General features: G+C 40.3%; 1 long non-coding RNA gene across 1 annotated transcript in view; it reads left to right on the top strand.

Annotated features, from left to right (window-relative positions):
- The window catches only part of LOC120990159, a 39927-nt gene extending 15348 nt beyond the window's left edge, over positions 1–24579 (top strand). Inside the window, exon 2 of the long non-coding RNA XR_005776377.1 lies at positions 24361–24579. This is a non-coding gene — a long non-coding RNA (uncharacterized LOC120990159). The remainder of the gene's footprint in view (positions 1–24360) is intronic.
- The last annotated feature ends 669 nt before the right edge of the window (positions 24580–25248 follow it).

The following is a 25248-nucleotide window of genomic DNA, read 5'->3' as shown; positions in this document are numbered from 1 at the left end:
ATTATCCCAGTGAAATCTGCCTTTCAAAAACCATATGGCGTTCCTTTCCTTCTGCGCCCTGCCGTGTGCCCGTACAGCAGCTTATGACCACATATGGGGTGTTTCTGTAAACTACAGAATCAGGGTAATAAATATTGAGTTTTGTTTGGCTGTTAACCCTTCCTTTGTTAGCAGGAAAAAATGGATTAAAATGGAAAATCTGCCCAAAAAGTGAAATTCTGAAATTTCATCTCCATTTTCCATTAATTCTTGTGGAACACCTAAAGGGTTAACAAAGTTTGTAAAATTAGTTTTGAATACCTTGACGGGTGTAATTTCTAAAATGGGGTCATTTTTAGGTGGTTTCTATTATGTATGCCTCACAAAGTGACTTCAGTCCTGAACTGGTCCTTAAAAAGTGGGTTTTGGAAATTTTCGGAAAAATCTCAAGATTTGCTTCTAAACTTCTAAGCCTTCTAACGTCCCCAAAAAATAAAATTGCATTCACAAAATGATCCCAACATGAAGTATACATATGAGGAATGTAAAGTAATAACTATTTTTTTAGTTATTACTATCTATTATTAAAGTAGAGAAATTGAAATTTGGAAATTTGCAACTTTTTCCAAATTTTTTGTAAATTTTGCATTTTTTTTATAAATAAAAATGAAATTTTTTGACTCAATTTTACCACTGTCATGAAGTACAATATGTGACGAGAAAACAATCTCAGAATGGTCTGGATAAGTAAAAGCATTTTAAAGTTATTACCACATAATGTGACACATGTCAGATTTGCAAAAAATGGCCTGGTCCTTAAGGTGAAAAATGGCAAGGTCCTTAAGGGGTTAAAACAAACAGACTAGCACTAGTAGCTGGCCAAATTATATGTAAAGAGTGTGCAATTATAGGGGAAAAAAAGCTGCTTCCTTGTAACAAATCCAAATTTCAGTATACATTGTTATAGGTGCTTCAAATGATTAACATGACAGCAACATGCTTTCCAGCAGCTCACGCTATAAGGCGAGACACACTGCTGAGGTTCCACACTCGTTGTTAATGAAACAAGACAATTTTGACATAGGGGATTGTATGATGATCATTCCTGCTGCACAGACGTAAGTCCTCCGCAGAGAAGCTGTACGGCACCACACAGAGCCCCGCATGGCTTTATACTATGGAGCTGCAGGAACTCCATATGTCACCATAAAATGCTATGTCAGGTGACATTTATACCAGGCTATTCTCTTTTGCATCTACCGTATATACTCGAGTATAAGACAAGTTTTTTTGCACATATTTTTGTGCTCAAAAAAGCCCCCTCGTCTTATACTCGAGTCTAGGTCTGTCTTAGCTCCGGTAATAGCAGGCAGTGCGGGGGGCGGCGCTCACTCACTGACGTCACGCGCCTGCGCTGCCTAGTGGGAGCAGGCGCGTGACGTCAGTGAGTGAGCGCCGCCCCCCGCACTGCCTGCTATTACCGGAGCTAATACAAAGTAAGATATCCAAATAATCTGAGTAAAGAGCTCAGCAATGAGCAATGATTAAAGTTAAAGTAGTTACTGATTTGTTTATAAATATACTGCTGTGAGCGTCGGGGAGGGGGATCTGTGGATGGCACTGTAGGGGGATCTGTGGATGGCAGTCCCATCCACAGATCCCCCTACAGTGCCATCCACAGATCCCCCCTCCCCTAAACAGTGCCATCATGGCACTGTTTAGGGGAGGGGGGATCTGTGGGTGGCACTGTTTAGGGGGGATCTGTGGATGGCACTGTTTAGGGGGGATCTGTGGATGGCACTGTTTAGGGGGGATCTGTGGATGGCACTGTTTACGGGGGAGATCTGTGGATGGCTCCCTGTATTTAATGCAGAGTGTGTGTGTATATAATGCACACACTCTGCATTAAATACAGGGAGTCAGAGTCAGACTCCCATCAATCTGAGTCACCCTCTTGCAGATGTGTGTATATAATGTAGAGTGTGTGCATTATATACACATACACTCTGCATTATAGCTGCATTTCCCACCCTAGTCTTATACTCGAGTCAATAATTTTTCCCATTTTTTGGGGGTAAAATTAGGGGCCTCGGCTAATATTCGGGTCGGCTTATACTCGAGTATATACGGTAATAGAAAAAGACTCTACATTTCTGTATGAATCGGAAACCTCTGTATGCCTCCATATGTAACTGAAGAATTGCAGAGGTACACAAGGTTCTTATGTAATTCTATATGTGCATGAAAACAGCTCTGTACAAAACAGACCCCGAATACAGCCATATGCATGTGTCCTAATTAACTGGGGAAAGAACAGAGCTCATACATGACCTCCTTTTTATCTTCTGAGCTGAAGATCCGTCAATTCCAGGCCTCCTCTTTTTTCGCTTCTCAGACTACCCAGTGCATACTGTGAATTTGGTAGTTCAAGACTTTTCCTGCTTCCCTTAGATTGGCCAGAGCTGCTCATGCAGGGACGGATTGGCCATAGACCTTACAGGGAAATTTCCCGGTGGGTCGATGCCCAGGGGGCCACCTGAGCCTTCCTCACGGCTGGCCAGTGGACGTTTTTGGGGATGTATTTTGTGCTGTTGTGATAGACAGTGGTATTTGGCTCTGTTGGGGTGGTATAATGTGCCACAATATGGTATTGCTGGCCCTGCCTTCCATCACTTTGGACCTGACTACAAAACGGGACCACTTTTAGTATTTTTTCCAGGGCCATTTTAAGTTCCCAGTCCGCCCCTGTGCTCAGGTGAACAGTTCTGGCCAATCCAAGAGCAGGACTGGACAAGTAGGAAGTGTCTTGGGCTACCGCTGCAAAGTATGCATCATATAGTCTGAATAGTGGTGTAGACATCTGGAATGGCAGAGGAGGAGCCTCAGAATTAGAGAATCCCCAAACTAAAAAGATGACAAGGAAAACACCAGATAAGTTTGTTTCCAAGTTAATGTGATTTTTTTTTTTCTTGAACCGGAGGGCCGCTTTAATCTAGTTGCAGCTATCTCTTATTTAACATAATTGTTTTACATTTTGCATATTATAATGTACTGCACCCCAGAGATAAATGAAAGATACATTGAGCAATATTTTTCATTTTGCCATTGAAACTAAAGCATCAGCAAGTTCTGGTTGATGAGGCCTTAGAAGAAAAGGTTTGAGAAGTCCTATGCAACAATAGATAATTGAATAATTATCTATTGTTGCATAAAAACTGTAATTTTGTGATGTATAATTATCAAAAGTCTCCAAATTATGGGTTAATTATTTCTAAGTATTTTCATGAAGTTTCCTTCTTCAACTAGGAGGAGTCCACAAAATGCTGAAAACTCAAAGTAGTAAAACGTTATCTGCAATAGATAACTTTAGGGAATCCAGTACTATGTTTGAAGCTATTGTTGTTCCAACATGGCAATGAGAATGTGAAATGTGCCGCATTTCATCACTCTCAATTTCTTGACCATATATGCCTAATCCCATGTACATGTACAGATGCAGCAAACCTTAACTTGACACCTAACATGTTAAATACACAGTTGCAATAAACTATAACTTGACACTTAACAGAACAAAATTAGTTGAAAATGTCAATGTAAAGTTTGCTGTCACATTAAGGTTGCTACATTGCTTATTGCATCCATGTCCACAGATTCTTTCTAAAATTTATTGGAAATGGGTTTCCTTGCATCCAAAATTTTACTGACGAGAACTCACTCTTATCACTCATCTACAACCTATGGGTTTTACAGAGACAGGATACAAACACCAATAGACTTGGTGCCCTACTGTATAGCTCCAATTTCATACTTAGGCAAATGGAGGTTTTGAATCTGTACAGAAAAAAATAATGACATGTTCCATCATATTATGAAGGATCCCCTTATAGAAACATTGCTTCTTGAATAGAGAATAATTCCATCAGAAGGTGTCATAAAGAGCCCCAAACAACTAATCCCTGACTGCCTATGACTTGGATGCTTGAAGACTTACTACATATAGCTGGATTTAATCTGATATACAGTATCTACAAAGTTCAATAGAAAATAAAACATAATTAGATATATTTAGACAAAACTAATTAGTCCAAGGACATTTTGTAATTAGGCACATCAAGCATCTGTTTCTTTCACTGTGATCGTTTTGAACTCATAGTTATTAAAATTATAATAGTAGTAAAAGACATTTTAAGCATAAACACTTAAAATGCCCATCAAGGGAATTCCCGTCAGGAAGTTACAGGGGTCTCATTCTCATTTCTGTATATTTCTCATCACTGCAATGACTTGACTGTTTTATTTGGGAGTTTACATATTCCCTTATACACACTATTAACCAGTAAAAGGGATTTAGTGCACGTTACTATCCTGTAGTAAAAAAAAGCTTATGTCTCCAAATAATTCTGGAATTACCGTACAATAGAGCAACAGCTTTTCTGTGTGCATCTCAGTAAATGTTCAGATGCTGACACACATGCTCGGTCTAGCCCCTCTGTCTGCACCTCCAAGTCTGCGGAGGGAGTCCTGGTGAAGTGAGCCAGCTGATTCTGAAGATGAGTCTTCTCTGCTTACCAGAAAATTACAGATGTAGCAAATGTCAACTTGACACTTAACATATTAAATACATAGTTGCAGCAAAGTTTAAATTGACAACCCAACAAAAGTCATGGGAAAGCCAAGTTAAACTTTGCTGTCACTGTGTACTTAAAGTGCTAAGTGTCCGGTTGACAATTGCTAAGAAAATGAGACAGCATTAATGTAAATGCGCTTGCGTATGTCTTCTGAGAACTAGGGAAGATGCTGCAGCTTCGGATGCTGGCGGCTCACCACACCAGAGATCTCTCCCATACTCAAAGAAGGAGAGAGAGAGAGAAGCAATATTGAGCATGTTTGTCCACCTTGGCACATTTACTGAGATGGACACAGAACAGCTGTTCAATAGAAACAGCAGGTGGCAATATTGTAACGGTCACGTCCACACACACACAGGGGGAAGGATAGTGACTCAATTTTACCACTGTCATGAAGTACAATATGTGACGAGAAAACAATCTCAGAATGGTCTGGATAAGTAAAAGCATTTTAAAGTTATTACCACATAATGTGACACATGTCAGATTTGCAAAAAATGGCCTGGTCCTTAAGGTGAAAAATGGCAAGGTCCTTAAGGGGTTAAAACAAACAGACTAGCACTAGTAGCTGGCCAAATTATATGTAAAGAGTGTGCAATTATAGGGGAAAAAAAGCTGCTTCCTTGTAACAAATCCAAATTTCAGTATACATTGTTATAGGTGCTTCAAATGATTAACATGACAGCAACATGCTTTCCAGCAGCTCACGCTATAAGGCGAGACACACTGCTGAGGTTCCACACTCGTTGTTAATGAAACAAGACAATTTTGACATAGGGGATTGTATGATGATCATTCCTGCTGCACAGACGTAAGTCCTCCGCAGAGAAGCTGTACGGCACCACACAGAGCCCCGCATGGCTTTATACTATGGAGCTGCAGGAACTCCATATGTCACCATAAAATGCTATGTCAGGTGACATTTATACCAGGCTATTCTCTTTTGCATCTACCGTATATACTCGAGTATAAGACAAGTTTTTTTGCACATATTTTTGTGCTCAAAAAAGCCCCCTCGTCTTATACTCGAGTCTAGGTCTGTCTTAGCTCCGGTAATAGCAGGCAGTGCGGGGGGCGGCGCTCACTCACTGACGTCACGCGCCTGCGCTGCCTAGTGGGAGCAGGCGCGTGACGTCAGTGAGTGAGCGCCGCCCCCCGCACTGCCTGCTATTACCGGAGCTAATACAAAGTAAGATATCCAAATAATCTGAGTAAAGAGCTCAGCAATGAGCAATGATTAAAGTTAAAGTAGTTACTGATTTGTTTATAAATATACTGCTGTGAGCGTCGGGGAGGGGGATCTGTGGATGGCACTGTAGGGGGATCTGTGGATGGCAGTCCCATCCACAGATCCCCCTACAGTGCCATCCACAGATCCCCCCTCCCCTAAACAGTGCCATCATGGCACTGTTTAGGGGAGGGGGGATCTGTGGGTGGCACTGTTTAGGGGGGATCTGTGGATGGCACTGTTTAGGGGGGATCTGTGGATGGCACTGTTTAGGGGGGATCTGTGGATGGCACTGTTTACGGGGGAGATCTGTGGATGGCTCCCTGTATTTAATGCAGAGTGTGTGTGTATATAATGCACACACTCTGCATTAAATACAGGGAGTCAGAGTCAGACTCCCATCAATCTGAGTCACCCTCTTGCAGATGTGTGTATATAATGTAGAGTGTGTGCATTATATACACATACACTCTGCATTATAGCTGCATTTCCCACCCTAGTCTTATACTCGAGTCAATAATTTTTCCCATTTTTTGGGGGTAAAATTAGGGGCCTCGGCTAATATTCGGGTCGGCTTATACTCGAGTATATACGGTAATAGAAAAAGACTCTACATTTCTGTATGAATCGGAAACCTCTGTATGCCTCCATATGTAACTGAAGAATTGCAGAGGTACACAAGGTTCTTATGTAATTCTATATGTGCATGAAAACAGCTCTGTACAAAACAGACCCCGAATACAGCCATATGCATGTGTCCTAATTAACTGGGGAAAGAACAGAGCTCATACATGACCTCCTTTTTATCTTCTGAGCTGAAGATCCGTCAATTCCAGGCCTCCTCTTTTTTCGCTTCTCAGACTACCCAGTGCATACTGTGAATTTGGTAGTTCAAGACTTTTCCTGCTTCCCTTAGATTGGCCAGAGCTGCTCATGCAGGGACGGATTGGCCATAGACCTTACAGGGAAATTTCCCGGTGGGTCGATGCCCAGGGGGCCACCTGAGCCTTCCTCACGGCTGGCCAGTGGACGTTTTTGGGGATGTATTTTGTGCTGTTGTGATAGACAGTGGTATTTGGCTCTGTTGGGGTGGTATAATGTGCCACAATATGGTATTGCTGGCCCTGCCTTCCATCACTTTGGACCTGACTACAAAACGGGACCACTTTTAGTATTTTTTCCAGGGCCATTTTAAGTTCCCAGTCCGCCCCTGTGCTCAGGTGAACAGTTCTGGCCAATCCAAGAGCAGGACTGGACAAGTAGGAAGTGTCTTGGGCTACCGCTGCAAAGTATGCATCATATAGTCTGAATAGTGGTGTAGACATCTGGAATGGCAGAGGAGGAGCCTCAGAATTAGAGAATCCCCAAACTAAAAAGATGACAAGGAAAACACCAGATAAGTTTGTTTCCAAGTTAATGTGATTTTTTTTTTTCTTGAACCGGAGGGCCGCTTTAATCTAGTTGCAGCTATCTCTTATTTAACATAATTGTTTTACATTTTGCATATTATAATGTACTGCACCCCAGAGATAAATGAAAGATACATTGAGCAATATTTTTCATTTTGCCATTGAAACTAAAGCATCAGCAAGTTCTGGTTGATGAGGCCTTAGAAGAAAAGGTTTGAGAAGTCCTATGCAACAATAGATAATTGAATAATTATCTATTGTTGCATAAAAACTGTAATTTTGTGATGTATAATTATCAAAAGTCTCCAAATTATGGGTTAATTATTTCTAAGTATTTTCATGAAGTTTCCTTCTTCAACTAGGAGGAGTCCACAAAATGCTGAAAACTCAAAGTAGTAAAACGTTATCTGCAATAGATAACTTTAGGGAATCCAGTACTATGTTTGAAGCTATTGTTGTTCCAACATGGCAATGAGAATGTGAAATGTGCCGCATTTCATCACTCTCAATTTCTTGACCATATATGCCTAATCCCATGTACATGTACAGATGCAGCAAACCTTAACTTGACACCTAACATGTTAAATACACAGTTGCAATAAACTATAACTTGACACTTAACAGAACAAAATTAGTTGAAAATGTCAATGTAAAGTTTGCTGTCACATTAAGGTTGCTACATTGCTTATTGCATCCATGTCCACAGATTCTTTCTAAAATTTATTGGAAATGGGTTTCCTTGCATCCAAAATTTTACTGACGAGAACTCACTCTTATCACTCATCTACAACCTATGGGTTTTACAGAGACAGGATACAAACACCAATAGACTTGGTGCCCTACTGTATAGCTCCAATTTCATACTTAGGCAAATGGAGGTTTTGAATCTGTACAGAAAAAAATAATGACATGTTCCATCATATTATGAAGGATCCCCTTATAGAAACATTGCTTCTTGAATAGAGAATAATTCCATCAGAAGGTGTCATAAAGAGCCCCAAACAACTAATCCCTGACTGCCTATGACTTGGATGCTTGAAGACTTACTACATATAGCTGGATTTAATCTGATATACAGTATCTACAAAGTTCAATAGAAAATAAAACATAATTAGATATATTTAGACAAAACTAATTAGTCCAAGGACATTTTGTAATTAGGCACATCAAGCATCTGTTTCTTTCACTGTGATCGTTTTGAACTCATAGTTATTAAAATTATAATAGTAGTAAAAGACATTTTAAGCATAAACACTTAAAATGCCCATCAAGGGAATTCCCGTCAGGAAGTTACAGGGGTCTCATTCTCATTTCTGTATATTTCTCATCACTGCAATGACTTGACTGTTTTATTTGGGAGTTTACATATTCCCTTATACACACTATTAACCAGTAAAAGGGATTTAGTGCACGTTACTATCCTGTAGTAAAAAAAAGCTTATGTCTCCAAATAATTCTGGAATTACCGTACAATAGAGCAACAGCTTTTCTGTGTGCATCTCAGTAAATGTTCAGATGCTGACACACATGCTCGGTCTAGCCCCTCTGTCTGCACCTCCAAGTCTGCGGAGGGAGTCCTGGTGAAGTGAGCCAGCTGATTCTGAAGATGAGTCTTCTCTGCTTACCAGAAAATTACAGATGTAGCAAATGTCAACTTGACACTTAACATATTAAATACATAGTTGCAGCAAAGTTTAAATTGACAACCCAACAAAAGTCATGGGAAAGCCAAGTTAAACTTTGCTGTCACTGTGTACTTAAAGTGCTAAGTGTCCGGTTGACAATTGCTAAGAAAATGAGACAGCATTAATGTAAATGCGCTTGCGTATGTCTTCTGAGAACTAGGGAAGATGCTGCAGCTTCGGATGCTGGCGGCTCACCACACCAGAGATCTCTCCCATACTCAAAGAAGGAGAGAGAGAGAGAAGCAATATTGAGCATGTTTGTCCACCTTGGCACATTTACTGAGATGGACACAGAACAGCTGTTCAATAGAAACAGCAGGTGGCAATATTGTAACGGTCACGTCCACACACACACAGGGGGAAGGATAGTGACCACTGCGCTTCACCCTCACCAGTGGCCCTGCCTACTTGCCTCACGAGTCCTGATGACAGGGGACAACTGGACGACAGTCCCTAACTTAGGATACGTGCAGGGAAGACAGACAAGACAAAATACGGAACATGAACGGACCGGGTCAGAACCAAGAGAGCTACGCAGTACAAAGGGTTAAGCAAAGAATGGTCAGGAAAAGCCGGGGTCAAATACCAGGAGAGTAGAGAAGTACAAGAGGAGTCTTAAGCCTAGTTAGGTGGGAGCCGAGGTCACAATACCAGGACGGAGGCGCAGTACAGGAGGAGCAGGCAAAAGGATCGTCAGGGAAAGGAATCAGGTGGGTATTCAGTAGTCCAACAAATAGCCAGGAACCTAGAAATTAACAGGCAACCTGTGGCTAGCAGGCTGCCTGTATTCATAGTGGGGAGTGAGGGTCATGTGACGTGCCCAGCGTCACATGACCGACAGACCAACCAGTTGAGCACCGAGTGATCAGCTCGGCGCTCAAGGCAGACTTAGGAGCAGGGAGCCACCCAGCAGTAAAGCCGCCCCGGGAATGAGGTCAAACACAGATCCTCATTCCCAAAGCTAAGCAACAGTTCTGCGGGCAATGGGGGACCGAGTGCACCTTCGGAACCCCGTTACAAATATTCTTACATTATTCCTGGAATATCAGTGGACCCAAGTGTAAATACATAAAAATGTTTATAATAATGCGCTTGGTTTAAAACTAAACAATATGTTTGGATAAACCCATTGAGGTATTGATCAAATAAATATTAAGCCAACAGATATGTAGAGGGTAGGACCAATCTTGTTTCAAATGTTCCATATTAGTAAATCCACCTAATAAATGAACAAGCCCTTTCAAGAAGATTAGGAAACCTGTTTTTATGATTTCATAGTAGGGCCAAGGGTGTTGTCCAAGCATGTACAAGCGTGTGAAGGCCTGGCTTATTGAACTTGATGAAGACAACCAAACAGGCCTGTTAGAAGTACTCTCTGCTAGGAAACCAGCAATAAACTAAGGCTACTTTCACACTAGCGTTAATACTTTCCGATATTGAGATCCGTCATAGGGTCTCAATACCGGAAAAAAATGCTTCCGTTTTGTCCCCATTCATTGTCAATGGGGACAAAACGTAACTGAACAGAACTTAATGCTCCAAACTGCATTTTGTTCTGTTCTCATACCGGAGAGCAAACCGCAGCATGCTGGGGTTTGCTTTCCGTCCTGTGATGCGGAACAAGACGGATCATTCATGACCCACAATGCAAGTCAATGGGGACGGATCCGTTTTCTCTGACACAATAGAAAACGGATCCGTCCCCCATTGACTTTCAATGGAGTTCATGACGGATCCGTCTTGGCTATGTTAAAGATAATACAACCAAATCCGTTCATAACGGATTCAGACGGTTGTATTATCAGAACGGAAGCCTTTTTGCTGAGCCCTGCCGGATCCAGCAAAAACGCTAGTATGAAAGTAGCCTTAACAAGAATGCATTATATTTAGAAAGTTCACAGCCAAAATCTCTTATAACAGTAATGAAAGGTGAATGTACGTACAATGTAATTCATATTCATCTTGTCCTTCATTGAATCCTATCACAGAAAGCTCATCGTTTTTAGGAAAGACGTCTCCATAGGTAACTTTGTCACATTAATAAAAAAAAAAAAGAATCAGTGCCCTTTATATAATGTGATGTAAGTTACAATACATTATACAACTTCTTTATTTATCAATAAAACTATAGAGAGCCTTCAGTAACCGAACAGCACAAACTAGTTCTTAGGCACAGATACTTGAGAGAAGAAGCACCCTGTGAAAGAAATGATGAATAAGTCACAAGATTTGCTGCTGTGGAAAATTCACATATTCTTTCACTGCTGCAGAAGAGGATCAGGAGCTGTACATTCTGGCAACTGTCTCCAGTCTGAGAGCCCTCTTGAAATAAATTTCCATAGTAAAAATCTACTTGACAAAAAGCCATAGTATTGACAGTCTGCCTAAGGAGTGCCATGCAGCCAGAAAGAGGAATAAAACCCTCTCTACTAGAAACATTAAGCCTTGCTCGTATTCATGACTTCAGGGTCTTGGCATTTTCATGAAGGATTGGCCAAAATGACAAGCATCTTTCCAAGCTACAATTCATTTGAAATGGAAATGCAACGTTGCCAAGATGCTGTTGGGAAATTTTGTTTCTCGAACTGAAGAAGCTTTGTCGATAACAGACACCACACAGTCCTGGACTCTGTTGTTGTTTGGGTAAAAGCGCATATTTCATGTACATCAACAGCAGAAGGTTACGTAATACTAGCAATAATATGATACTTAAGATTAAGCAGGGAAATCATATAACTAACTCATAGTAGAAGAGAGGATTATGAGCTGACAAATGCTTGGCTACAACTGGAGGCTATGTACTAGCGGTGTGTGAGTTTCAAGTGAAGTGTCTGTGTAGAGGAGTAATAAATTGTTAATGTATTCATGGCTGCACACCACCATCATCTATCAGGAGAGGATGACCACAAATAATGTATTTAGTACTGATATCAACACATTACACTTGTGTAGGGTAAATGTAGGCAGGAGGTAAATAATGTATTACATAGAACTAAAGCATTCCCTAATGGTTATTAGTGTTTGAAGCCAAAGAGAAGTGAATAAGTGAAATTTCATCAACACATTGATCTAAAAATGTGGTCTTCATATAAAATCCATTAATCCAGGAAAGAGATGTAGTTTAAAGTCTGATTTGTCAGCAATGGGGCAGCACAGTCAAAACGATCCTTGATGTGGGTGCAGAGCTTTAGAGAGCTGGACTCCAAAACATCTCTCACTGCAGCCAAATCCAAAACAAAGAGGCGTCACTCCAGAACAAACCCGAGTGAATGTGAAGTTTATTTACCCAATGTACCAGTAACATTTCAGTCCATCGTTGGAATGATTTTCAAGCCTTGAAAATGGTTCAAATGAGTGACTTCAACACTATTGGTACTCTGGGTGAATAATCTTCACATTCACTTGAATTATTCTGGAGTGATTCTGTTTTTGGATTTGGCTATAGTATAAGGTTTTTAATTGTTAATAGTATTTCAACTAGAAAAATACATGGAAGGGTGTACTTGGTATCTATATAAAATACTGTTGTTTGGAGCAACTGTGCAAAAATTCCACACTCTTGAGTCCACCCTTGAGTTACTTGGTCCCACCAGACAAAATGATCTTATACAGAACATCTGCAAAAAAAGGGGGTCAGTCAGCACATCCCAATGTGCAGGTGCACGCTGCCATGGCTAGAAACATACAGGAAAAAAAGGACAATGCAGCAGCATTCTGCAAACACAAATAAAGTACAATAATGCCATAATTATAGACAACATTCTGATGCTAATGCTACGCTTATTTTGCATATTTGAGATTCTTGGCAAATACATTTTGTACCAAATTATTTGGGCCCGTCTGCCAAACGTCAAGGCGATCTCCATCAAACGGGAATCCTATACAGAACATGGCACATATTTATTTAATCACAATGAAACCTTTGTTATTATCATCACACACGCAGGGCATATCATTAATAAGGGCTAAAGGTTATTTTTGAATTAACAAAAAGAACTAGGCAAATTATTGACTCCAAATGAAAGACATCTGAGGTCTATTATTATGTCAAGAGGATCCTCTGGTACTTTGGTGGACCAGTCAGACCCTTCTGATATTTGGTATTTTCACAGCCCCTTAACAGGTTCTTATCAGATGTAATGTGGGATTTATCACAACGGTAATATTTGAAGTCAGTTTTCATTGAGTCTGCATTGCTGGACAACATTGATTGTTATAGCTTTTGCATATTTAAACCTAAAACTTTTGTCTAGAAATGCTACTCCAGTTTTTCTACATTACTCCCTGTACTGGTACAAGTTTGTGACTTTTTGTGACTTTATTAGTGATAAATCTGGAGAGAAACTAATTAACATAGCCAACTACATTCACTTTCACACCACTTTTCATAACCGAAGTGAGTGGTGTGAAAATGCAAAAAGTTTGTGAAAATAGGCCTAGATAGTCAAAATGCCTTATTTTGGGAAAGTTTGGAAGCCAGAATTCTGGAGTGTTGGGCTTGACAAATCCCCCTATACTGTATGTAGGAAGCAGATTTATAGCATTCTGCAGATAGGATGCCACTTTTTGCCTATAGTCTGTTAGTTTTTATATTTATTATATATTTTACCCAAACCAGTGATGTAAAGCACCTAAAAATTGTTGTTGCATTTGTTCTTTAAATTGGTGAATGGGGCAGCAGGTATCATGCACATTCTAGTTACCTAGTGCTTCTTTGGGATACATTTATTCTGGTGTACAGCACAAGACCTGGGTATGTTCACATTGTGCCATGAAAAGTAAATGTTCTTCCAGTCACATTGATTGCATAGCTGTCCTTGCTACCCTCTATTAGTATAAGATGCTGTACTAAGCAACATCTGATATGTCTTAAGATCTAAAAAGAACATCATAGCTATAGCTTATATCATGCATTTTTTATCGGACTTTACAAACCAAGAGATATCAGCACAAAATGACACCGCTAATAATGTCTATGTGGCCATAATTAAATACATCTATTGACCTTATTCACAGCTGTGCAGTTATCTAGGAATTCCCAGAGGAGCCACAACATAGGATGAGCTACATGTACAATATCTATCTGTGCATGTGTTTTACGTTATAAAATGTTGCTGGGCTACATGTATGTTGGTGCCATGCAGGACACACTGTAAGAATGCGCTTGTGCAGTTACATGCTTAGAAAATTTTAGTTAAGCATTTATATTCCATTTTGATCTTACCACTGGAATAGTAAAATTATCATTAGAAAGGTTAGGCGTAAGGCTATATTCACATGAACGCATTTTGTTTCCGTGTCCGTTCCATTCCGTTCCAGATAGGATGCAGACCGATTCATTTCAATAGGTCCGCAAAAAATGCAGAAAGCACACCATGTGCTATCCGTATGTCCGTTCCGTAGCCCCACCAAAAAAATAGAACATGTTTTATTCTTGTCCGTTTTGCGGACTAGGATAGGCATTATTACAAAAAAAAGGATGTCATGCGAACGTCATCCGTTTTTTTTTGTGGATCCGCAATTTGCTGACCGTAAAACTCATACGTCGTGTGAATATAGCCTTATCCTAAGGTTTGTCCGTCACTACTGTCATCTTCAGGAGTCCTATCCACCCACCAGGAACCAGCATTCAATGTCATGCCCCTATGGAGTGGACTTAAGCACAAAATATCTCAAAGGAGAAACAGCAACAAATATAATTTATTGTTTCTACAAAACATTGATGGACATTATCTTCATCCAATACCTGACTTTGTATGCTAAATATCACATCCCGGGAATACTATTTTATATTTCAACTCATCTGCATTAGGCCTCATGCACACGACCGTTGTGTGCATCCGTGGCCGTTGTGCCGTTTTCAGTTTTTTTTCGCGGACCCATTGACTTTCAATGGGTCCGTGGAAAAATCGGAAAATGCACCGTTTTGCAGCCGCATCCGTGATCCGTGTTTCCTGTCCGTCAAAAAAATATGACCTGTCCTATTTTTTTGACGGACAATGGTTCACGGACCCATTCAAGTCAATGGGTCCATGAAAGAACACGGATGCACACAAGATTGGCATCCGCGTCAGTGATCCGTGGCCGTAGGTTACTTTCATACAGACGGATCCGAAGATCCGTCTGCATAAAAGCTTTTTCAGAGATGAGTTTTCACCTCGTGAAAACTCATATCCGACAGTATATTCTAACACAGAGGCGTTCCCATAGTGATGGGGACGCTTCTAGTTAGAATATACTACGAACTGTGTACATGACTGCCCCCTGCTGCCTGGCAGCACCCGATCTCTTACAGGGGGCTGTGATCCTCACAATTAACCCCTCAGGTGCTGCACCTGAGGGGTTAATTGTGCATATCATAGCCCCCTATAAGAGATCAGGGGCTGCCAGGCAGCAGGGGGCAGACCCCCCTCCCTCCCCAGTTTTAATTTCATTGGTGGCCAGTGCGCCCCCCCGGCCCCCCCTCCCTCCCTCTATTGTATTATCATTGGTGGCCAGTGTGCGACCCCCCCGGCCCCCTCTCTATTGTATTAATATCATTGGTGGCCAGTGTGTGGCCCCCCCGGCCCCTCCTCCCTCCCTCTATTGTATTATCATTGGTGGCCAGTGTGCGACCCCCCCGGCCCCCTCTCTATTGTATTAATATCATTGGTGGCCAGTGTGTGGCCCCCCCGGCCCCTCCTCCCTCCCTCTATTGTATTATCATTGGTGGCCAGTGTGTCAAACTGGGGAGGGAGGGGGGTCTGCCCCCTGCTGCCTGGCAGCCCCTGATCTCTTACAGGGGGCTATGATATGCACAATTAACCCCTCAGGTGCAGCACCTGAGGGGTTAATTGTGCGGATCACAGCCCCCTGTAAGAGATCGGGTGCTGCCAGGCAGCAGGGGGCAGTCATGTACACAGTTCGTAGTATATTCTAACTAGAAGCGTCCCCATCACTATGGGAACGCCTCTGTGTTAGAATATACTGTCGGATATGAGTTTCACGATCTAACTCATATCCGACAGTATATTCTAACATAGAGGCGTTCCCATGGTGATGGGGATGCTTCAAGTTAAAATATACCATTGGATTGGAGAAAACTCCGATCCTATGGTATATTAACTCCTGACTTTACATTGAAAGTCAATGGGGGACGGATCCGTTTGAAATTGCACCATATTGTGTCAACGTCAAACGGATCCGTCCCCATTGACTTGCATTGTAATTCAGGACGGATCCGTTTGGCTCCGCACGCCAGGCGGACACCAAAACGACTTTTTTTTTTCATGTCCGTGGATCCTCCAAAAATCAAGTAAGACCCACAGACGAAAAAACGGTCACGGATCACGGACCAACGGAACCCCGTTTTGCGGACCGGGAAAAAATACGGTCGTGTGCATGAGGCCTAAGTCTTGGGAAGCAAAGTTCTTTTTCTTGAAGACCGTCAAGTTTAGGCTTAGGGAGTCTTATAGGCCCAACAGTGCGTTCTGGGGAAAAAGGGAATATAAATAAGCTCTTATTCAGGAGGACAAAAGCTGTCTCTCTAGTGCCACCTATTGGATGGCTACCCTGTAAGTCAATGTCTGATCCTTTAACAGGCTTTGAAACTTTACTTAGAATTCAAGCCAAAACCAGAATCTTTTTCATAGGGAATTGCTGTTTTGGGGTTTTGACCCTCTTTAAGGTAGGTCTTGGGGGATAAGGTTCTGCATGAGAAGGCTAGGTTTATAGCTTGGTGATAAAAGATAGTGATATAATTTTTTAGATCAGTTCACTTACGAACAAAAGTAATTGCATGTTTGAAGAAAAGACCTAGCAAAGTAAACTTTGTTATAAGGACCCAGCAGAAATATCAACCATTTTTCAGCACTACAATCTGCATGAAATACACACATGGACTGTGTCCCATACCTGGATTCATCTGCCATAACAGACAGCACTTTCCTATTCATGCAGTTTACAGTTTTTTTTACAATGAGATGCTATGGGTGACATAAGCTATTGTACGTCATTTACTGTGCCATATGTTGGGGATTTCAATCAGAGGTATAGGAAAGCCCTCATGGGCAGGGTCTTCTCTCCTTCTGTACCAATTTGTTTATTGGAGTTGTTTTTGTATTATGTATTTACACCCTTTTCATATTTACAGCGCCCTGGAATAAATGGCACTTTCATAATAAATAATAACATGAAAACTATGATTGAGAGCCCCAAGAAAGTGCTTTTGTAGGTTTTGGAAACACCTTTCCACATTAGTTTATAATGTTGTATGATGGATGCAAACAGTGATTGATCCACAGGCTCCACTCAGTGGGTCCTACTGGAGTTTAGGGTCATATCACATTCAGAAGACAATGGAAAACAGTGCTTGACAAGGACATGTACTGTATACTTTCAATATTACAATATAAAAGCACCTATGATAAGCAGTATACATACAACAGTAACAATTTTATGTTCAAATGTGTAATAGAGCATTGGACTGTCTAAAAATCATTTATGGTGCACTGGACAGAGAACTATGTACATGTTACCAGATTGCACCTGCAATTCATGATTCTAAAGCTTCATTTTAACATTAACTTTGGCGTCAATCTACAGTTTTCCAACAGTAAATGTTTGTAGTCTGCATGCCACAAGATTGCAGGAAAGCAATGTGGATATTAAAGTCAACAGTAAGTTAAACTTCAAGCTTCCCTGAGCTGCATTTAGGTTTAGATGAATGCAGGTGCCTCAGGAAAAGGAAGAGGCACGCCAATATTTAAGAAACCTTTTGATGAATATATTAAGAGACTGCAGGTTCATCAGAACAGTATAAACCGTGTAAATCCTAAGTGTGTAATCTAATCTAAAGAATAATATTCAAGTTTGGTATAAAAAGTGTACAGAATACTTCACAGGAAATTTTTACGAGAAAAAAATAATACTAATATTAATAAAACAACTGACATCTATTTTGCATATAATCTAACATATAGATGTACACATTGAAACTAAAGGCGCCTTGGAATGGGTTATATAGATGTCCTAAACTGAAGGCGTCTGCCCTGATAATAGATTCCCTTTAAAGTGAGTAAAACATGGATGTCCTATCCTTTTTATATAGGTCATCAATGTTTGATCAGTGACGGTTCAACCCCTGGGACCAGATCATTAGAAAAAAGGCGTTATGACACTTTCATTGCTCCTCTAGGCAGAGCCACCAGTCCATCTGTGGAGCATTTGCCTTGGCCCAACATTATACATGTCACCAGGAGAGCTAGGTAACCGTTTTTATACTACCGGATGTTCATACTGTAAAAGCAGAAAAAAAATATTCATAAAATTAAATAGTCTTAGCCTCTGATTTATCAAGACCAGCATTTGCTACCCTAGTCATGATATCTCCTGTGACTCAGGAGCGTGGATTTAATTTATGACGAGGTGCACACCTTGTCATAAACTTCAGGGCGCCTGATTAAGATCTATGCCAGCTTGTACTTGGAGTAGATTTCAGTCATAAATTACACCACAAAACTTGCTTAAATGTTAGTAAATGTGTCACCCCACTCTCGTCATGTCCTCCTTTGGAAAGTGGAGAGGGTGGCATATAAACACCAAATGCGACTAAATTTAGTAGCAATGGTGTTTAAAAAGTCACAAAACTGGGGCTTTTTATGTTAGAAAAGAAAGATAAATCCCCCCAGAGTTTTAGTTTGCTTTGTAGTTTGGAACACAGCACATTTTAACTGTGAAACTGCATTGACATCTTTCATTTAAAGACTGAGTCCCACGACCCTATCACCAACCCTACAGTATTTGTTGGTTACTACAGCAGTCCATAGTCCATGTCTATAGTTCTGTTGCTTTGTGTAGTTCACATAAAAAGTCATGTAAAAGAAAGGCACGCACCATAGATTTTGTCTGTAGTTCCCCAACAAAGTATGTCGTGTCACTTTAAACTGGTAAATGGGTAGGTAATGAGCGCTCCTGACGTTTAGAAATGCGTGCACAGTGATGACAGAATCCTTTCTGATGAATAAAGAACCCACCAGACATTCATAGTAACAACAGCATGGGAAATAAGAGGATGCACAATATCTCTCTGCTATACAGGGTGGGCCATTTATATGGATACACCTTAATAAAATGGGAATGGTTGGTGATATTAACTTCCTGTTTGTGGCACATTAGTATATGTGAGGGGGGAAACTTTTCAAGATGAGTGGTGACCATGGCGGCCATTTTGAAGTTGGCCATTTTGAATCCAACTTTTGTTTTTTCAATAAGAAGAGGGTCATGTGACACATCAAACCTATTGGGAATTTCACAAGAAAAACAATGGTGTGCTTGGTTTTAACATAACTTTATTCTTTCATGAGTTATTTACAAGTTTCTGACCACTTATAAAATGTGTTCAATGTGCTGCCCATTGTGTTGGATTGTCAATGCAACCTTCTTCTCCCACTTTTCACACACTGATAGCAACACCGCAGGAGAAATGCTAGCACAGGCTTCCAGTATCCGTAGTTTCAGGTGCTGCACATCTCGTATCTTCACAGCATAGACAATTGCCTTCAGATGACCCCAAAGATAAAAGTCTAAGGGGGTCAGATCGGGAGACCTTGGGGGCCATTCAACTGGCCCATGATGACCAATACACTTTCCAGGAAACTGTTCATCTAGCTGGCATGTTCCCTGAGTTTTTCCAGCAAGATGGTGCACCACCACATTATGGGTGTCAGGTCCGAGTATTCCTAGATGAACAGTTTTCTGGAAAGTGGATTGGTCGTCGTGGGCCAGTTGAATGGCCCCCAAGGTCTCCCGATCTGACCCCCTTAGACTTTTATCTTTGGGGTCATCTGAAGGCAATTGTCTATGCTGTGAAGATACGAGATGTGCAGCACCTGAAACTACGGATACTGGAAGCCTGTGCTAGCAATTCTCCTGCGGTGTTGCTATCAGTGTGTGAAGAGTGGGAGAAGAGGGTTGCATTGACAATCCAACACAATGGGCAGCACATTGAACACATTTTATAAGTGGTCAGAAACTTGTAAATAACTCATGAAAGAATAAAGTTACGTTAAAACCAAGCACACCATTGTTTTTCTTGTGAAATTTCCAATAAGTTTGATGTGTCACATAACCCTCTTCCTATTGAAAAAACTAAAGTTGGATTCAAAATGGCCGCCATGGTCACCACCCATCTTGAAAAGTTTCCCCCCTCACATATACTAATGTGCCACAAACAGGAAGTTAATATCACCAACCATTCCCATTTTATTAAGGTGTATCCATATAAATGGCCCACCCTGTACTATCTGCCTATTATCTGTCTGTCCCTCAACACGCAGCCTTATAACCCACAATTAGCTCATATATGATTATAATGTACAAGTTTAAAGGGAACCTGTCACCATGAAAATGCAATGTAAGCTACAAGCAGCATGTTATAGAGCAGGAGGAGCTGAGCCGACTGATATATAGTTTTATAGGAAGATTAATCATAATTTGTAATTTATTCATTTTAATTCCAGCTCATTCTGGGCTAAGTCCAGGAGGCGGTCCTATCAGTGATTGACATCTATCTCTGCATACACAGTCATAGAGGGAAGGCTGTCAATCACTGATAGGACCTCCTACTGGACTTCACAGCCCAGAATGAGCAGGAATTTAAAAAAATGAAATCTGAATCTCTTCCTACATAATTCTATATAAATCGATTCAGCAACTCCTGCTGTATAACATGCTGAATGCAGATTCCAATGCATTTTCATGGTGACGGGTTTCCTTTAATAAAGGGGTTTCTGGTACTTAGATATTGATGGCCTATCCTCAGAATAGATCATCAATAGCAGATTAGTAGGAGTATGACACCAAGTACTCTATCAATCAGCTGTTTGGACAGACATTACAAAAAAAACTTATTCCCTATTTAAGTGTCTGATCGATAGGAGTCTAATTACTGGGGCCCATGATGATCACTAGCACAGGGGGCCTGTGTTCCTCCATTTGATTGGAGCAGGGAACATGCATGAGTACTGATGCTCTAATCAACATTATGGAGCAGCTGGAGATACACATGAGAGAACATGGACCACTGTTTTAGTGATCATCGGGGGCCCTATCAGTCAGATCCCTGCTAATTTGACACATCCTCTAACCTGTGGTTAGGAAATAAGTTGTTATAATCGGACAACCCCTTTAATGTAATATAATGTAATAAGCGTATATGAAGATAAGGGGATTCTGTATACAACTTGAGAGCAGAACTGTCTGTAAGGAGATCCAGAAATTACCGTAAATAGCACTGCATTAGAAATATGTACAATAAGGTTATTAGACATTTTTTTTAAATTTTTGTCAGGATGGGAAACCAAATCTAAAATCTAAGGTTCAGTAGAAAGTCCACTTCACAACAGAGATTTACATAACTGTTAATCATTACATTTCTAGTTATGTATTAAAGTACAGTCACATTTTACTATACAAACAGAGGCTTGACTATGAGAGCTCGTGCTTTTCATATTCACCTGATAAAAACTATTCCTATTATAATATAATGAACAGGTTTTACAGATATAAAATATGCATGTCACAATGCTCCCCTAATTATTATAAACCTTTATATCTAGTTTGACAAATCAAACATCACTGGACACATTATTAAGCAAAAAAAATATCATTATATTACATAGTGTAAGTATCTAACTAATATTCTGAGATACTTGCATAGTAAAAAATAAAATAAAATAGTAGACACCTATGAAGGTTTATATGCTAATAACCTTTTGTAGGAAAGTTTTGTCCCAATGCTAAACTATCATCATGAGTAAAATATTGACCTGTCCTAAGGTTCTAATTCCCGAAAATCAAGGACACTAAAGCTAAAATACAAAAAAACTTTATTTAATATTTCAATTAAAAACTGGGTAAAAAACACTTCTCTAAACCTATCTAATAAAATATGAAAAGTATATACATTTAAGGACAAGACAAATTAAATCCAAATGGCCTGTTTGGGCATATATGGCAATTAGCCTGCCAATGCTGTCCTTGTACAATCAATATACTACATGAGGGTATAGGTAGGGGCTAATTATATCTCAATGATCCAATATTCAGTGTGGTACACAGATTACCTTCTACCTATGCTGTTATTCCTGCGTACACTGGTAACAGCCTATGTATCCCTCCTCACTAACTTAAAATAAACACTAACTGTCTATAGAATACTAATTAGGTCTGTTGTGACTCGCTGAAATGCAGCTCTGGCTCAACGCGTTTCTGGTTTACTTGGAAACCTCATCAGGAGCCCTTTCATCATTATAGCTAGGGTCTATTAGCGTATATAAACAGACAAACATACAGACGCGCACATCACCTTTACATGTGGCAGCACTTCCGGCACTATTGCGGCCGCAATAATGTCGGAAGCGCTGACTGCAGGTAATTATTGGGAACGAACTGTTTGCTCCCAATAATTGCAACCATTTAAAGTTTTTAAATTATTTCTTAAAACCCACATCTGCAGAATTTCCTTTAATCTGACATCTTGGTCTTAACATCTCATTGAAATTAAAAGAAGCCTCCCATAATTACCAAAGTTTTCTCTAATTATGGTATCTTGTCTTATTAGCAGTGCGTCTCCTGCTAGCAGACATTTGTTCTAACTAGAAAACCACTATGTCTTCAGTAATTATACTTATGATTAATGGGATCAGCTAAAAGTAAAAACAACACTCAGATTATTGTACTTACAAATGCTTAAAAAAACTTGTTGGGCTTTTTATGTCTTTTGAGAAATGTGTGTCTGTAAGTTGGAAAGCAGGCAGACTTTAGTTTGAGCGATCATCTAAAACAGTAGATGAACAGATCATTGAAATTCTTGAGATTGCTGTAGTGAATGCATACAGAAACCTCCCCGTCACAACTGCTATAGTGAGATTTACAGAGGTCACAGCCACAACAATTTTTCCACATGCTGCAAGTCCAGAAAGTGACTGCATACCCTCTTCCCAATATTCCAGGGGAGCGTTGACTGGCCTATAAGACTCCTAACGCCATTTAAGGCCCTCTCCACAAGGAGATATAGTGTCCCTCAAATCCTGACCTAGGCCCCTCACCTAGTTAGGGCTCATGCCCATGAATGTAAGGGCTCCGTGCAATGCACGGGCACCGACCATGGGGCAGCCTCCAGCGGATCATGGAACCGCATCCGACGGTCCACACCGCAAAAAAGTAGTGCATGTGCTAATTTTTTGAAGTGCAGAGGCACTTGGCACTCTGTAGTGCTTCCGTGGGGAACCGATCCATGCTTCCGCACCGCATCTCCAGATTTGCAGAACCCATTCAAGTTAATGTGTGCGCATCCGTGTGCGCAACACGGGCACGGAGCCCTTACGTTCGTGGGCATGAGCCCTTAAGCAAATACTCTCTGCTCTGCACTGATGTGCCGCAAAGACCCCAAAACAGCCATCAGCAGATGAGATACTGGCTTAATTATTATCCAAGTCATGTCTCAAGGCCTTTAAAAAGGTCAAACATTGACTTATAGGATCGCTACCTTACATCTGGTGGCATCAGAGGCAGGGCTTGCTAATTCATTTGCATATTTCTTCCTAGAAAGTGATTAATCACTAATCACTATTTTGTCTTTGAACTTTGCATGAAAAAAATCTCTATTTTGCTTAAAATGCTTTAAAAGACCTAAAAGTATTAATAACACACTGTAGTATGGTGTACAATAGTGGTTTGTCACAACCTGAAATACATAGTATTTGCATCTATATAGCCAGATCTGTAGCCTACTTGTGTTGCTATAAGGTGCTATATGGTATTATTACATGGGAAGTTTACGGAGGAAATTTGTGCTGATTGGCAGATGATGTCTAAGCGATGTACATTTTGCCATTTTTGCCCAAGTCGTAAGGACTTCCTTGCCCTGCCCTTGGTGTCACAAGACAGCAGTAGTGTATATGGACTAAAGCAGTTACACTGGGCTAGTACTGATTTTCTATCAGTGTCCAAGCTCATCTTCTAGCAATAGGTCTACCTTTTGTGTCATTTTATACATTTTTGATACAGCAGACCAAAATATGAAACCTGCAATCCTGCCTTAATATGTGAAATATAATTACTCAGTACACAACATTTCTTAGACATACAGTGACATCTCTGGAATATACCACTTCTTTGAGAAGTCCAACCTTGATCTAGACCAGATGTCATAGACTTTCAATTTACTTTTATTAAATTGACTACTGTTTATATGTATTATATTTCATTTTTGGTGTGTGATATAACTGACGTATTAGATGTATTTTTAGATTATGGCATGATACATGATGCTTGTTTGGAGGCACTGGAATGAGTATTTTATCAGCAATTTCCTTATACAATGTTTTAATAAGTGTCAATTAATTTACAAGAGAGAACAATTATGATAATAACCTGTTTCCTATCAATAGAATTCTCTGAGAGCAGATCACGGCAGCTTCTTGGAGAACTACAGTTCTACTGACAGCATCCGCAGATGATTTTCTAAAGTACATAGAGTTTCATTGAAAGATCTAAGTTGGGCTCAATTCTGTTCAATCAAGTGTGGCAAACGGAGCACAGGATTCCTTCACATCTGATTAGATAGGTTTGAAGCAAGCAGATCTGACAAGCTGGACAGGGTGTTAAGGTATTTTTATTAAAGACCACAGCTCTAAAGGCTTCTATATGTTTTTACAATTAAGTTTTTATACATTCAGTATTTGGTCAGTATTCTGCATCTGGTTTGTTTAAATGATGAAAATGGTTTATCAGAACCCACATTTAAAAATGTATGGGGAATATGTACAGGAGATATGCAATTTCATGAGCATATTTTTCAAAAACCAGATATCTCCATTAAGGGTGTTTTACACGGGCAGATGGTCAGATGCCTTTCTTATGTATCATAGCCACACTTTAATTTCTATTAGAAACGTTTGTACCTACTGTACAGTGAATTGTTATTGCCCCAATACATTTAAAATAAAACAGAAAAAAACCTTTCCAAATAGTTTAATAATATAAATATCCTACCATATGTATGTCAGCAAATGCCTTATCAAACATAAATAGGGGACAGGTGGAGGGGGCTATTACTACAGGAATAGACTAATTTATTTGATTTAGTTTTATTTGTCCTTTGTAACAAATGATAGACATAAGTCTACGTAGGAGACAGATTGATATGTGTGATATATTAACTATTACTGATAATTGTAACTCTACCGCTGCCTTTCTCACGCGCTCCAGGGCTCTGGTACTTCAGTCCCACCGGCGTCCCTCTCTACCTGCCCAGACAATGGAGTAACACTGTTCTT

The sequence above is a fragment of the Bufo bufo genome, chromosome 2 (genome assembly GCF_905171765.1).
Source record: "Bufo bufo chromosome 2, aBufBuf1.1, whole genome shotgun sequence".
NCBI lineage: Eukaryota > Metazoa > Chordata > Amphibia > Anura > Bufonidae > Bufo > Bufo bufo.
This window is presented reverse-complemented; position numbering and strand designations above follow the sequence as displayed.